Source organism: Dromaius novaehollandiae, chromosome 3, assembly GCF_036370855.1.
Source record: "Dromaius novaehollandiae isolate bDroNov1 chromosome 3, bDroNov1.hap1, whole genome shotgun sequence".
Lineage (NCBI taxonomy): Eukaryota > Metazoa > Chordata > Aves > Casuariiformes > Dromaiidae > Dromaius > Dromaius novaehollandiae.
The window spans coordinates 51,901,528-51,916,503 of record NC_088100.1 but is presented as its reverse complement, the minus strand read 5'-3'; positions in this window follow the sequence as shown (position 1 = coordinate 51,916,503).

Below are 14,976 nucleotides of genomic sequence, written 5' to 3'. Positions count from 1 at the left end.
CCTCCTTTATTTCAATGAGGAATCATGTCTTCTGCAGTATCACCATGTCCTGGAGTGTATAAGGGGAAGAGCAAGGGGAGCATCGTAGAGGAACTTGGTGCCGTATCCACGTGTGAGAGGAATGTGTCTTTGCATCTATGAGTAATGGGAGAAGGAGAAGCGGCATGGTGGAGCTCAGAGCTCCTGCAGTGTCCTGCATGGAGTCTGAAAACTGAGTCCCTCCCTGTAAAACTCAGGAGGCAACAATCTTTTGAAGCAGGTAGTAGCAAATAGCGAATAAATGATGTTTATCTGTGATCCAGATGGATCGGAAGAGCGTGTCTGCCTATAGAATTGACTTGCTGATGAAATGTTAATGTTTAGAATCTTTTACATGACCTTAGATTATTTGGCATCAATTTGTGATAGACACATAAATTCTTGTGCCTGTTGGGCTGAGAGCAGATGAATGTCCTTGGCTTCAAAGGACACTGTGAATAATCAGCATTTTTCAGGGCCAAGCTCTTATTTAATCTGTATTCATGCTTAAAATACATGCTTAAAACAAGCTAATATAAAATGTACTTGGAATGTTTGGGTTTTTTTTTTTACATACAGTAATGTAAAAACAGAAGGTTATATGTTTCTTATTTACTTACTCATTTTGATCGATTCTCCCTAGGTTTATTTTTTATTAAAATGAAATACTTTTATTGAAGTGTGTGTTGTTTTCCTTGTACGTGAACACTACTTTACTTTTTAGTGAAGTGTTGTTAAAAACATATCTTACACACCTCAAGAACTGCCAAAGTGGTTTGTGAGGCAGGAAACAAAAAAAATACTTATTAGTCAATCTGCATGAGAAACATCAGACTCTTAATTCAGTCGGCTTTTATTGAGGTGTAACTTGGCAGCAATTTGGAATTCCTGGTGGTTTAATGCTTTTGTAGGCATGCTCACTGACCTACAGATAGTGTTTCTAGCCCGGTATAAAAAAGTAAGAATCGTGTTACTGAAGCCTGAGGGTAAATATTACATGAATTTATTTTTCCTGCTGTGATATTACTACAAGGTATTGAAGTGTTGCTTTTTAAATGTTAGTTCATACTATGTGGGTGAAATCATAAACATTCTGTATCTTCAAAGGATAGTACAGGAATGACAAAATTTAAGTAGGAAATAGAGAAAAGTAATCTGAACAAATGAAGTCCAATTAAATAGCATACAAAAGGATGGACTGGGTGGGTTATATGTATGTATCTATATAACTGCTAAAAATTATTCTCTGTAAACACCAAAAAACCAAATCCAGAATAGGAGAATAAGAATATCTGGTTTTAAACCAGGACAGTGCTGTACTGTGCATCTCAGGCATTTGATTCAAGGAGGGTAACCAATGAAACAATGTAACGCCGGTGTAGAAATTAGGTAGGGAAGGTGAAAACCGACTTTTGCACTGCTGAAAGATACTGAGTCAAATCAGATTTAAAAGCTAACTTTATCAACAAGTAATACACAATTTCTGTGGAGTGAAATTCCATTCCTAAATAGGAAGAGCATATTACTAGGATTGTAGTACCTGGATGGTGACAATGACTTCCTGCAAAGGAAAATCGGACAGAAGCAGACAACAGAAAAGGAAAGATTGGCTACCTACTCTTGAGTATACAAGGTCATGTTGATTGGAATCATGAGGCAACTAGGACACAATTCGAGGTGCCATAAATCCATACATTTTAAGCTTCTTAGAATAACTAGTGAAGGGACAAGCAGAATAGAAACTAACTCTGGACTTGGTTCTTGATCACCATTGTGCATGATATGCTTCACAATGTTATTATGGAAGAGTTGTTCTGAAATAGTGACCATAATGTACTTGCAGTTGATACTCTTACAGGAGCCAAAATCCACTCTAATAGTGTTTAAACAAACAAACAAAAAATTACACCAAAATGAAGCTCTGTATGTGTTACAGAGTACTGCAGACCATGGTCTTTGCCTCTTGGCTCATGGAAACTAAGCTGTCAAGAAATAAGTTCTTTTTATGGATTAAGTGATGGTTAAAGGATAGGAAACAAAGGGTAGGAATAAATGGTCGGTATTCAAAATGAAGGGAGGTCATTAATGGAATTCGCTGGGAATTTGTAGTGTTAAACATAGTCCTAAATTACTTGTAAAAATGTGTCGGTAAGTGAGGTGTGAAACCTGGATGATAATACTGTTTTTTCAGACTCATAAAAATGAAAGCCTGCTGTGAAGATTTGTACGTGAATGATTGGGTGATAAAATGGCAGGTGAATTTCACCCATCCTCTGGCTAAGGAAGTCCTGGGCCAAAGATTGCTGAAGACTGTGAGGATTTACAAGGTGAAATATCACTGTATGCATGCCCTATTCTTGTGCTCTTTCCCAGGTGTTTGCTACTGGCTGATTAAGGGGAGAAGAGTACTGGCCAGGTGGACCTTTGCAAAGGCAAAAATTTACATGGACTCTGTGGAAGACTGGACAAGTTCTTGAAGGAGAGATCTACTGCGGATTATTAAATTGACAAATCGTGCCAGGCTCAGGATATCAGCTGAACTGAAAACAGTTGGGAGTACACCATATATATTTGCATTCTTCCCTAGGCATCCATTTCTGGCCACTCTTGGGGGCAGAATGCTGAGCTAGCTAAACCTGTATGACAAACCAGTGTATCTATTCCTAAATTCTGTTAAATAGCTTCATTTTTCATTCCTGCTATTTAACTCAGCTCTCCCTTGTATAGAAGGAGAGGAATATAACAGAGTACATAAATCACAGCAGATGACAGGATGAGAGGTGGAAATTCCTAAGAAGATCCCACTGTCAGTTAACATACTGTGACATTTGGAATGATTACAATTACTGCTTTTTACACATTAAGGAATCAGTACCTGAGAAAGGCTCTTATTGAGCTCTTTAGGAATTCAGCATAGGAAGACTGAGAAAAGTACTGTTGTGAACAACTCTTAGCCTGTTAAAGCTATTGGAAAAGCAGCTTTTAAGAGTTACACTGGCCTGATCTGTTGCAAGCTCAATGCGCTGAACCACTGACAGCATACCTGGCTGCTGTTTGCAAGAGGAAGGGTGGGCAGTGAATGGGGAAGAAGGGCCTGAATCTGTAGCAAACCAGACTTATTTTCACTGCTTCTGGGATACTGTTTAGAAATGTCAAGCAAAAAGCTGAAGCAAGGAAGTTGTCGTGGTTAACCATATTCCTTCAGTAGTTGTTACTTTTCTGATTCACTTAATTGTTAGATGGATAAGGCATTTGGGAAACAACCAGTGCAATATGACAAATTTTCCCATGATAACTAGATCTTTTAAAACATTTTACATCTGTTACTGTTTTAAGAAAAGAGTAATGCTGTAGATGTGACAATGGAAATGACATGGTCACATGTAGTAGATGGTAATGCAGAAGCTTCTACAGAGTATTAGATACCTTTCTCAGGAGAGGATGTACGTTTTTATACATATTTTTAATAATACTGAAAAAAGCATAAAGCAAGTTAATCAATCTGTTGCGTTTGTTTAAGTTGGTTCATCGACGTGCTCCAGTACCACACTGTTGTGGCTGTGTTGACATGAACACTAGCACCGCCATATTGTGTGAGATTTTGTTGCTTCACTTCCAAAACGGTTTGTATTATGTAATTAAAGTGCAATTATTTGGAGAACCACTTCTTAAAAATAGCTTTTGTTACAGCACACAATGCCTGGGGTCACTTGAGGGTATATCTACATGGTTGGGTGCAGACAGTGATGTGTTCCCTCTGCCTGTGCCCTGAGCCAGCCAGCTGGGAGCCAGCGCCAGCCTAGCAGCTGTGTAGCCATGATTCGTGTGTTGCTGAGCCTGAATTAATAAGGCTGGCTGAGAGGCAGGATATATTAGCTTGGGCTCAGAACTGTGCTAATGTGGCCACATGATTTCTGGAAAGAAGCCGATTTTGCATCCAGCTGGCTCAAAGCATGAATAGAGCAAAGACGTGACTGTCTGCATCCATTTGTAAGCTAGTCAGAAATCCAGGTCAGGAGATGAAGTTTAAGATAATTTCTCTATATTTCTGTAGAGATTTTTGTCTTTATTAAAAAAAAAAAAGTCAAAGCTGAGTTACCAGCTACATTCACCCATTTAGTTAGCATTAAGCTCATGGTATTTTTAATATTTCAGAATTTACATTTTTGATTTCTAAATGATACCAGAACAGATTCTATTTTGAAGAGAGTAATTTTGAAGATTTCTTTTCTTGGAAATCCAGATGAATAATCTTTTTAAAAACTGAAGGTTTACTAGCATTAAGACTTAAAGGGCCTACCTTCCCCTATTGCTTATATTTGCAGGGAAGCATAGCTGCTTTTTCACAGTCCCAGCAATTGAGAGAGGGAGATAAAATTGTCGTCTCGGATTCCAAATTAGACCTAGGTAGCTCTGGAGGGAGTTATTAGCTGTCTGAAAATATCTCAGCAGTGCTTGCTGCTGATTTGATTTTTCCTTGCTGCAGAGATTTGCTCTGAGAACAGAAGACTTTATGCCTTCTTTTACTGATTTCTGAATGGTGGATAGACTCCGTATACTTTGTTCTGTAACAAAAATGCAGAATATCAAAGTGTGGTGGCCTCGGCCTTTTCAGCTGTTGTTTGCTCTCTTGGAGACTCTGAAGGCATGTTGTTTGTGCTTAGGATCATCAGTAGCAACAGAGATAGTATTATATCCTCTACGTGTAATTCATTCAGGAGTTTCTTTTCCTACTTCAGTTCTCAGATCCTGAATGGTTTTCTAGCAAAAATCTGGGGGTTTGATACTGAGTTTTATTTGTTTGCATTTCTGTTTATAAATAATGCCTTGTACAATGTGCCCAGCTTTTCAACAAGATCATTGTGGTGTTCAGATTCTGCAAACTATCTGTCTTCCAACTTAGTGATTTACTGTTTTTTTTTCTGTCCACAGGAATGAAAATGCTTTCATTTGCATCTGACTTAGAAGTAAAAATGTGTGTCAGTGTAACATGAGTAAATCTTTTCTCAGGATGAGATGTGGAGGGAAATGTGTACAGGGAACATTTAAAACTGGTTCAGCCACTGTGGGATGTTTCTGAAGTACAGTGTTCAGAAAGTCTTGTCAGATTTGGTTTGGATCATTGGCACTTTATGTGGGAATAGAAAAAAAAATAACCTGTTACATTTTCAAAGAAATAAAACAAGAGTTGCAGATCTAATCTTTTAACGAGATTTTTAAAATAGACATTGTTTAAATTTATAGGCATGTGTTGTGGTTGGACTAGCTTCCCAGTTGGTGAGCTACTAGTACCTTACTTTGTAATTTTTTATTGTATCTCTTGCATTCTGAGCAGTTTATGCTGAACAAAATATTGTTCCTTGAATGTGTGACTGATGCTAAAGTGCATTCACCTGAACATGCATGACACGAGATATTAAAAATGAGATTGGTATTACATACTGCTCTATCTGTCAGGGCCTTTGCACTGTAAGTGAGCAACAGAATTATAGGGAGATGAGAAAAGATAGATGCCCTTTAAGTTTAAACTGCCAGATCTGTTTTTGATCAGATATTACTGCTTTGACCTCCCTAAAGGATTGAACATGACATTCCAAATGTCAGATCTGAACATCGTAGCGCTTAGGTCTATCATTATCATCTATCATTGGCTCAGGATGCCCTGGAAAAGAAGTAAGAGATTTCTTGCCATCTGTTTAACAAATAGAAATTTATGTTGCAGACTATAGGACAGACTTTTAAAGGCGTACAGATACATAAGTCCTGATGAAAAAAACACCAGATATCAATTGTAAGATACCCAAATATTTCATTTTCAAGGGAGCAGATTTTTAAAAGTGACAGCAACAAAAACCAAGTCATTCTATCTTTGAACAATGATTACATAATGCAGTACACTACCACTATACCTGTATATGTGTAAGCATGCTCTGTCACTTAAAAGCAGAAAAGTTCTTCTCACTGTAGGAGCTACAGAGTAGCATCTTAGACTTGCTCTCCCTCATATTCGGTGTGTTCATGTACATAATGATGTGTAACTGGCACCATCTCAGTTTCTTTAAGCTCAGTCAGCCATCAGTGTTCTGGCATCCGCAAAATGCAAGGCAGAGCATTACAAGCATTACAAATACCCTTCTGTCATCCTCATTTTGGGAGCAGTCCAGATGCAAAGATTCTGCTGGTATCAGTCCAGCTTAGGGCTGGTCTGGGCCAGGGATTGTGTGTTTGGCAAGAGCTGCAGAAGGGCCAGTTCTGGCATTTCTAGCAAGAGCAGTGGTCACTGCCAACGTCTCTTGCTACTTTGGTTTCTCTAATCAGCTCTGACTTAGCTGGCAGCAGCCCTGTGTTTGTGACTAGAAGCAACAAATAATTTTCTCTCTGGCCTTCCTCTATGCCATTTTAATCAGCCTTTCTTCCCGTATTAGCAGATACTGCTGGTCACTGTGGGCGCGTTAAGTGATTTTGTTGGCTTTTGTTGCCTCTCTTTCCCCAATTCCCCAACTGCATCCTTTTACAGGAACGGTTCTCGGGAATTGTGGAAATTATAGGACTAATCCTCGTGCAGCACCAAGGCAACAGAAACTATGAGGAGTATTTTCTACTCCTGGAGAATGGTGCATTTCCCTGGAATTACAAACGCTACATCTTCAGGATGGTGACTTCGGTCAATGTCATTTTGGCCATTCAAACAAGGGAGATTAGTTCAGAGCTCTTGACCTCTAGGACACATATGTCTAACCTTATGTAACTTTGAGATTGCCTAATTCAAAAGAATCCTCATTACACTGGGGAATCAGGATCATTACTTATACAGGATCATGTCATTTAACCTCTGCATGTTGCTACATTTTCTAACATCTAAGTTGCCACTGGTGCTTCTGTCAGCTGAAGTGGAAGATCCTTGTTTCCGTACTGAATAACTGGTTCATGAGATCACAAAAACAATAAGGACTTCAGCTCCTGCAGGCAGTTTTAATGACTCACTGGAAGTGCAGGTTTCAAGATGAACACCCACATGTCACATCTCCTTCCTGTTCAGCCCTTAAAGAGTTTCATCAGACACTTGTCTGTCTCTGGGGTGGTTTCAAATGATGTCAGATTTAATTGTATTTCAAGACGCTCATCCGTACAGTAAAATCCTGTATGTTTCTTTTGGAGAGTATGGCAGCTTGTACTTGTGCTTCATGCTGCTTTGTTCCTCAGAAGCTTGGCTGAACTCAGTGTGCTCTTCAAGTGGGATGGACATCATATTACAGCTGTGATGTCCAGGTAACCCTTCCTCAGATCCCAGTAGGATCTGAGGATCCTTCCTATGGAGGTGGAAGGCACTCTCTTTCCATCCCAGGGTGCATAAAAATGTATCCGCCTGCAGAATAGGTCCATTAAGAAATCTAATTGTTTGGGATATATGGCTTCCTGGAATAACAGGGACTTCACATTGCTATCTTAAAGCTCAGGCTCTACTGCTAGTGTTGGGACAATTTGGTCACACTTGCAGATAGAATGATCAAAATAATGTAAAGTGCCTTCTGAGTCTTGAACAATCTTGAATACTAAGGATTCTAAAATAAAATTTGTGAAAATTTTACAAAAATGGTATTTTAGAATTGTTTATATTTTGCATGTTGCAGTTTGCATATTTATGTATAAATATATATAGGCATGCATTTATTTTATATCTAATATATATTGTATGTGGAATACAGAGATTTTGTTTCTTGAGTCACCATCACTGAACTGAAAAACTGAAAACTGAAAAAAAGAAAATCTTGATAAATTCAGTATGAACTGACCACCTGTTTTTATAATCATCTATTTTTTGTGGTTTTATTCTGCTTTTTTCCAAATTTGTCAAAGTCCTCAGGGCTTTGTATATAACATTGCACATTTAAAAAGAATATACAGAGACCTGCTTCTCTAAACACAGAAGAAATCAAGCAGAAGACTTACTTGAATCAGAGCTTCCCCTCTTTCTCAGGCAGCGCTCAACCCAAGTTTTATCATTATACTTTTCTCTCAGGGTCGTGTTACCAGCTGTGCTGTGGCTGTGGCTGGCTCTCTGTTCCTTCTGCATATATTTCTGTGTTCTTCTCCACAACATATATGCACATGAATACACACAACATCATACCAAGCAACACTCTCCACTTGCACCCTTCTGCTTTCTGAACAGTGTTTCCATGTTTATTTTAGACTATACATAGGTTTCAACAAACTTTAACCAAATGTATAATAACATATTTTGGTTTAAAAATAATACTAGCATGTTTCTCTAGTGTACAAAGGAGTTTATTTGTATTGTACGAGATGAAGTACTCTCCTGCTTGCCTTTGCTTGATTGAGATCTGTAAGATCAGGAAACGACAGCTCTTGTGCTGAAATCCTATAGCCAAGCTTTATTAACACAAGAAACTGAGAAGTGCCTCAATGAGATGGCAATTGTCCAAGTTTAGTAAGAATAACCCGGACTGCAGTTCTTTAAAAAGGGGTTAGAGAGGACAATTTTATGAAAGTTGCTTTAGACATGTGATTTTTTTTTAATGTGTCTTTGTAAAATCGTCTGTATTAAAAATAAAAATCAATAGGTAGTTTTTAACTGCTCTTTCCTGTAGCTGATTCATTTCTTACCTACTGCGTGACACAGTAATGTGAGGAGCTGAAGAGAAAAATCACTGGTTGGTAACTTCTTGTCTGCTGAGCCTTTCTGGGTGGTCTGCATAGTTTAAATATTTTAGGAATGAAGTATTCAAGAGATTACGATTTCAAGAGAGCAGGTAATCAGAGAACATATCTTCTGGTTATGTAGTGGCACGTAAAATGGAAGAGCTGAAAGGCACAAATATAAATTGTTCAGCTTTTCCATGTCATGGTGCTTAACAACATAATAAAGCTGCAAATATACAACTTTTCCCAAAGTTTGAAACTAGAATATTAAAAATTATGCTTGTCTGCCTTAAAACAGTGAAAGACAGCTGAACAAATTAAATCCTAACATTAGAAACAGTATTAATCATACAGGAGTACTGAAAATTGTAACCGTGGCTGTTTGCTTTTCAATTGTGCATCACTTCCACTTGGTTTTAACTGCTCAGTTTCCTGCTCAGTCTCCACCAGTTGCAGGTGCTGTAGCTGCAGCAGTCACAGCCTGAAGCCTCTGTAGTTTTGCCTTGTTCTTTCTGAGGTATGCCAGCTTTTACTACAGTGTGCTAGGTAAAAATGTACTTCCTGCAACAGGAATGTGGGGGTTTTTTTTCCCTTATTTTTTGTTTTCTTTTTTTTTTTTCTCATTGTTTTAAACATATATTCCAAACAGTTGGAGAAATCAGATAGGTTGGGTCATTATTGAAATAAGCAATCCTACCAGAGTCTTTTTGTTTTATAGCTTAAGATTTTCTTGCTCTAAACAAAATTTGAGAATTGGAGACTATAGACTGTTAGCTCTTCAAATAAGAAAAATAAGAAAAAAACACAACTTCTGAAGTATCTGAATACATCTGGAAAATACCTGTCTCCAAGAACCCTTCAAATTGGCATATTTGGGCTATGATGGAGATGGTTTGGACAGAGCATCATAGCTATCACCTGTGCCTATAAAGTGTTTTTAGGCACAAATCTAGAAGTCTAATCAAATGAAGGTACAATGAATACTCTTTATGACATGTGGTCTGCAGAATATTGTAACAGTATTAGGAATATTTTAATAACGGAATAGAAGCATTTGCCTTCCCTCTCCTCCCAGATAATGCAGCAGTACTGTCTTGGCTTTTGAGTGGCAGCATGAAATACAAACAGGAGAAAGAGAGAGGCATCTTGAACACAGAGAAGACAGAGTGAGTTTGGAGGAGGGTACCCTTGGAGAATAGCCCTCAAGGGCTGGGCCTTCCTCAGTTTTAAGTTTGATCCTGAAGTAGTGTTGAAAATTATGTCGTATCTGCACTGGCTGACCCTCCAGCTGTAATTGCTCAGACACGTGTTGGGAATTCTGGCCGCAGGATACCAGAGCAGCTAAGAAGGAATCCTGTAGTTAGGTATAGTCTAGTTTTACCTATCTTTTTAAAAACTGCATTCTAGCTTTGTAATTGGAAATCTGACCTTGTATCTGGCTAAAAAGATTCGTTCTAACCCCAAATATCATGTGCTGTTAAAGATGAATCTAGTAAAACTGACAGAGTCAGAATACATCTCTGTCTGAAAGAAACAAGTCCAATGGCTCTAAAAGCTACAGTGCCTGGTGTGCTAGCTGGAGCTGTCAGGGCCTGCATTTTACAGAATCACCTTTGGCAGGCACAGAGGCTGGGGCCTCTCCTGAAAGAAGCAGATGGCAGAGAGGCACTTCATTGATCTCACTGGATTTATGAATAAGAAAAATGCACCTGAAGCATTATTCTGATCTGTTACATCTGTGTAACTACTGGCTGCAGTAGGACTGCATGTGTAGAATAGGATGGAATTTAGCCCTGTAACTGGAACTAATAATTCTGTTAAGTCCTATTCTGGTTGTCTCACTTCTTTTTTTAGCTTTTTTGGTGCAGCACTATTAATAGTGTAAAACAAGCAGCAATTTTTGCCCATAAGAGGATGAAATTTAGTATGTGGGGATTAAAACCAGTAGAGTCAGAAACTCCACCTTCATGTTTTTTTACAAACTCAAACCAGAACTCTGCATCTTTCTGATATTGAGGTACATATAAAGATACCTGAAATTATAAAGCAGTGACCCTATAGAAATCACTTGTACAATAACATTAATTGTGAAATAAGGACATTATATAGCGTACAACTGCATAATAGATACGCAGTCTATGTTCTTTTTAAAAGGTACATGAAATAATTTGCTAACTGTAACTTTTTTGTGTTGGTGGCTCAACGGCCATCTAAGTGTCCAAATAGATTTAACAATAATGCTATCTGTTTATTCAGTCTCAGAGTTAAAAAGCTATGCTTATTTTTAGGGAAGATTTTTTTTAAAGTTCTCTTGCATTTTCAAATTAATGTTGATGAGGATCATCTTACTCAAAATGCACCATTACTGCTGTCACTGATGTGAAAGTTGAAGGATGTTCTTGAGGGCTGTAGCACTGAATTACATTTCCATTATGGCACATGCAGTCCTGTAAGCCATTCCATTGAGTTCCCTGCAAGTGAGTTTACAAGAGTAAATGTTCATTACCATTCACCTCCCAGGGCCCCATCCTTTGTCACTTTAATCAATAACAGTATTAACTGCAAGTTAAGTGAGTGCATGATTTTATAGACAGCACTCTGAGGTACTTCAGGTTTTAAATCCAACTCTGTTTAAAAAATGCTTTTTTACAAAATACGTTTAGATTTTTCTTTCAGCTACAGTGATGATTAATGTATTAGTTTAAAAAAGAAAGCAATTTGCTTCATGAAGCCCACGCAGCTGTCTCTGTAAGTTCTGATGATGGAATGAACTAATGTTTATCTATTATAGGGGTACATAGAACTGGAATGGATAAATACTACATCGTTTTCTACCTCCACGTGCCTGTTCTCGGGAACATAGGGAGCTGAATGGTGACTTGACAGCAGCAGTACTTTCCTAATGTTTGGATACTTTTTCTGCACAGCTTCTGGAGTTTGAATTTATTTCAGACACCATGGAAGTATGCTGTGTCTTGGTTTTAAATAGGCATGTTTCTTTAGACAATAAATGAAAACATAAGCCTAGTAGCTCTAGCAGAAACTAGAAAATGAAGAGCTCAATGTTTTCAAAAATCCAATGAACTTCTGAATCTGATTCACATATGGATGTTTCTTTCTCCATTTGGGGCTAACAAATATCAAAGAAAACATGACACTTTCAGATTTTCTTTACCCCCCTCAAAAGCGATGGTATGCCTAGAATTTCCAGCCTAACAGTGGTTCAGGTAACTTGTGCTTTTTTAACTGCCAGTGTGCAAATCAAACCTTGACATTTGGATCGGTGAGATTCCAGGACTGTAACCACAGTGAATGTTTTACTTTGGAGTGAACCTTTAAGAAGCTATAAACAGGAAGTAGCTGCTCTTGTAACTGCTCCACAGATGTACCAATTTTTGGCCAGTGAGACCATCAAAAGTAAGGCCAAGCACTATGCAGCTCACCTTGAGCAGCATGTTCCATGAGCGTTGCATCTGCTCAAATGGACACAGAAAACTAGAAAGCACAAATGTGTGCATAGGTGTACAGGTAGGGATTGTCCATCATGCATAACCTTTATATGTTTCTGCCCTTGAGTAATCTTCTCTATGACCTAGTAAAAAGATTATCTAACCATTGCTGCTGTTTATGAGATTACAGCAATGGACATGCCAGAGCCTACATGTTTAGATACAAAAGATGCAAAAGATGCTGAGCAGGTGATATTTGAGTCCATAAAATTGCATGCAACAGTTAATCATGGCAGTGCAGAAAAATTTTGAAAAGTGGATGGAAATGCCAAGATTTCCATATTAATGTGTTCAAATTTGCTCCTAAATGTGACTTTATATTTTGATATATATCATACTTCTGTATGTTTTAAATTTATACTAGTTGCCAAAAGGGCAGAACTAAGAAAGTTGCTGATATTCTCTTCTTCTAAATACATATTCTATACTTCATTACTTAAATTTAAGGTGCACACGAAGTCTGTATCACGATACAGCTCTCAAGCAACAGAAGCAAGACTCTCCATGGCCCCATTCTTCCTTTTTAATAACAGCCTAGATACTGTAAGTGCAGTGTACAAAGAAGTAGTAGGTAATTAAATCATTAACTTGAAAATTGGCTAAAACTTACTATTTCCAGCAGTACTTCCCTGTGGGCATGCAGTGTACTAACAGCAAGGATCAGATTAGGGCAAAAATTGCTTATAATCTCCTCAGAATAGCAGAGGCCTGCCTGAACCGTAAGTATGTGAAGTAACACTGGACTAGGACAACACCAGTACTTGCACAGTATGAAATGAAACATGAACATAATTAATGCATTAGTAACTTTTGAAATTAAACATGCAGTTTAAAGTTGAATGGAGCAAAGTTTCAGGAAATGTATGCTATACTTTAGTTGCACAAGTTTTCTGACAACCTCTCTCTTCCAAGTGCTTGCCTGTAGGTACATTTGCACAGTGGGTGCACAGGGATTTGAAATTAGGAGTATTAAAAAAAAAAAACAAAACAAAACTGTCTTTAACATGCAGAGATCCTCTTCTGCATTTCTTACATGTGGATCCCATTTGCCTATAGTTCCACGTAGCTGAGTCAGAGCAGATTCTCAGCTGTTCATTAACTTTTCTACTAAACTGTCATTACCATGTTTTGATCAGAACCAAATAGGTCATCATTAAACTATCCTGTTCTTTCTAGGCTTTGGCCACAAGCATCTGTCTTCTCTACTTTAACACTTCACCAGGCTTCAGATTATAAATACTGTATGTTGGAAGTGGAAAAAGCTGCTTCCACAGTTTTGGCTGTACAGCTTGGGAAAAATACAATGCTGAGGACATTCTCTTGAAGTGGTTCCAAGCCTTGTGCCTTCAGTACCATTGCTTCTGGGAGTATTCCCTAGGGAAATATGAATTTGCATCACCCCCATTGGGAAGTCCAGAGGGGGGAGAGAGGGGAAGAAGGCAATTCATTCAATATTTCTGTCAACAAGTACCCTGTACCACCAAAGAAAAACAAACAGAATCTGACAGCTACTACCCCTTTCTAGAGTTGTTCTGCAGCCGGAGCAGAGTACTAGAGCAGATATTTCTCTTCTGACTCAATGCATCAAGGTAGAGAAGCCTAGGACTGAAACCTGGTGGCTTTAATGCCTAGTAGAATGGTTTGTTGCAGATTTAGTGTGGGCTAATCTTCCCATTCTGTGTTGAAATTACATCAGGGTGCTCAGACAACCAAACTGGCTTGTTGCCCTTTTGCCTGGAATACTAGTGCTAACTGCAGTCTGCACATGCCCCTGCCATGCACACATTCTGTGATGGCACCAGCCACCTCACTTTACCCTTTATGGTCACTAGCCAGCCTATCACCTTCACTCCCAAGTTTGCATTTGCTACTGTTAACTTTGAAGCCCACCTCTTCTTTTATTGGGATGGTGTGATTCCAGACACTGATCACTGCAGACTGAGCTCAAACACAAAAAATGCTGAAGAGATACAAGTGAGGGCAAACTACCATGGAAGAATATAAAGCACTTCCTAAGCATGCAGAGATAAAAATAGAAGTTCAGTTGCAGAACTGTGATATACAAAGACATCCACAGGTAAAGCAACAGCAGCAAATGAAAAACCAGTGGGCCCACTGCTGAACAGAGCAGATGACATAGCACCTAAGAACACAGAAAAAGCTGAGATACTCAGTACCCTCAACCTCAAAGATCTTCTCTCAAGCCAACACCAATCTTTATACACCATAACAAGGTCTGCAGGTAGACATGTGCTCCCTATCCCGGAGGCATTAAGTCAGGGACTACTTAAGCTAGACATGCACTAATCCATGAGACAGAACAGTATGCATGTAAGGGTGGATGACCTACAGAAGCCACTTTTAATTTATCCTCCCCCCCCATTCCATCTTAATCTGAGTTTGTCAAACTGAGTTTCACTAAGAGGAAAAACAGAACTTGGTTTGACTGTCTTCTAATCTGCCACCCCAAGGACATCCAATCTTCCTCCTCAGTGGTTATTTCAATTCTGTAGTAAATCAATTAAGGGGAATTGTTTGACTTCAACTTGCAGCCTTTCTTCCACTGTACTATCAAAGATAGACATCTAATGTGGCTACTGACTACAGAAAATTTTGCCTTTGTGTTGCTCTAATTTGCATTGTATGGAATGACCTAGATACCATATTCTGGTGCCCATTACCAGCACCATGTACAAGAAAGTAGTGTTAAGTGAAAAATGTGAACATTCTTTCAGGCAAAGTAATTTTACTGCCTGGCAGTTTCAGGCAAAGTGACCAAAAATAG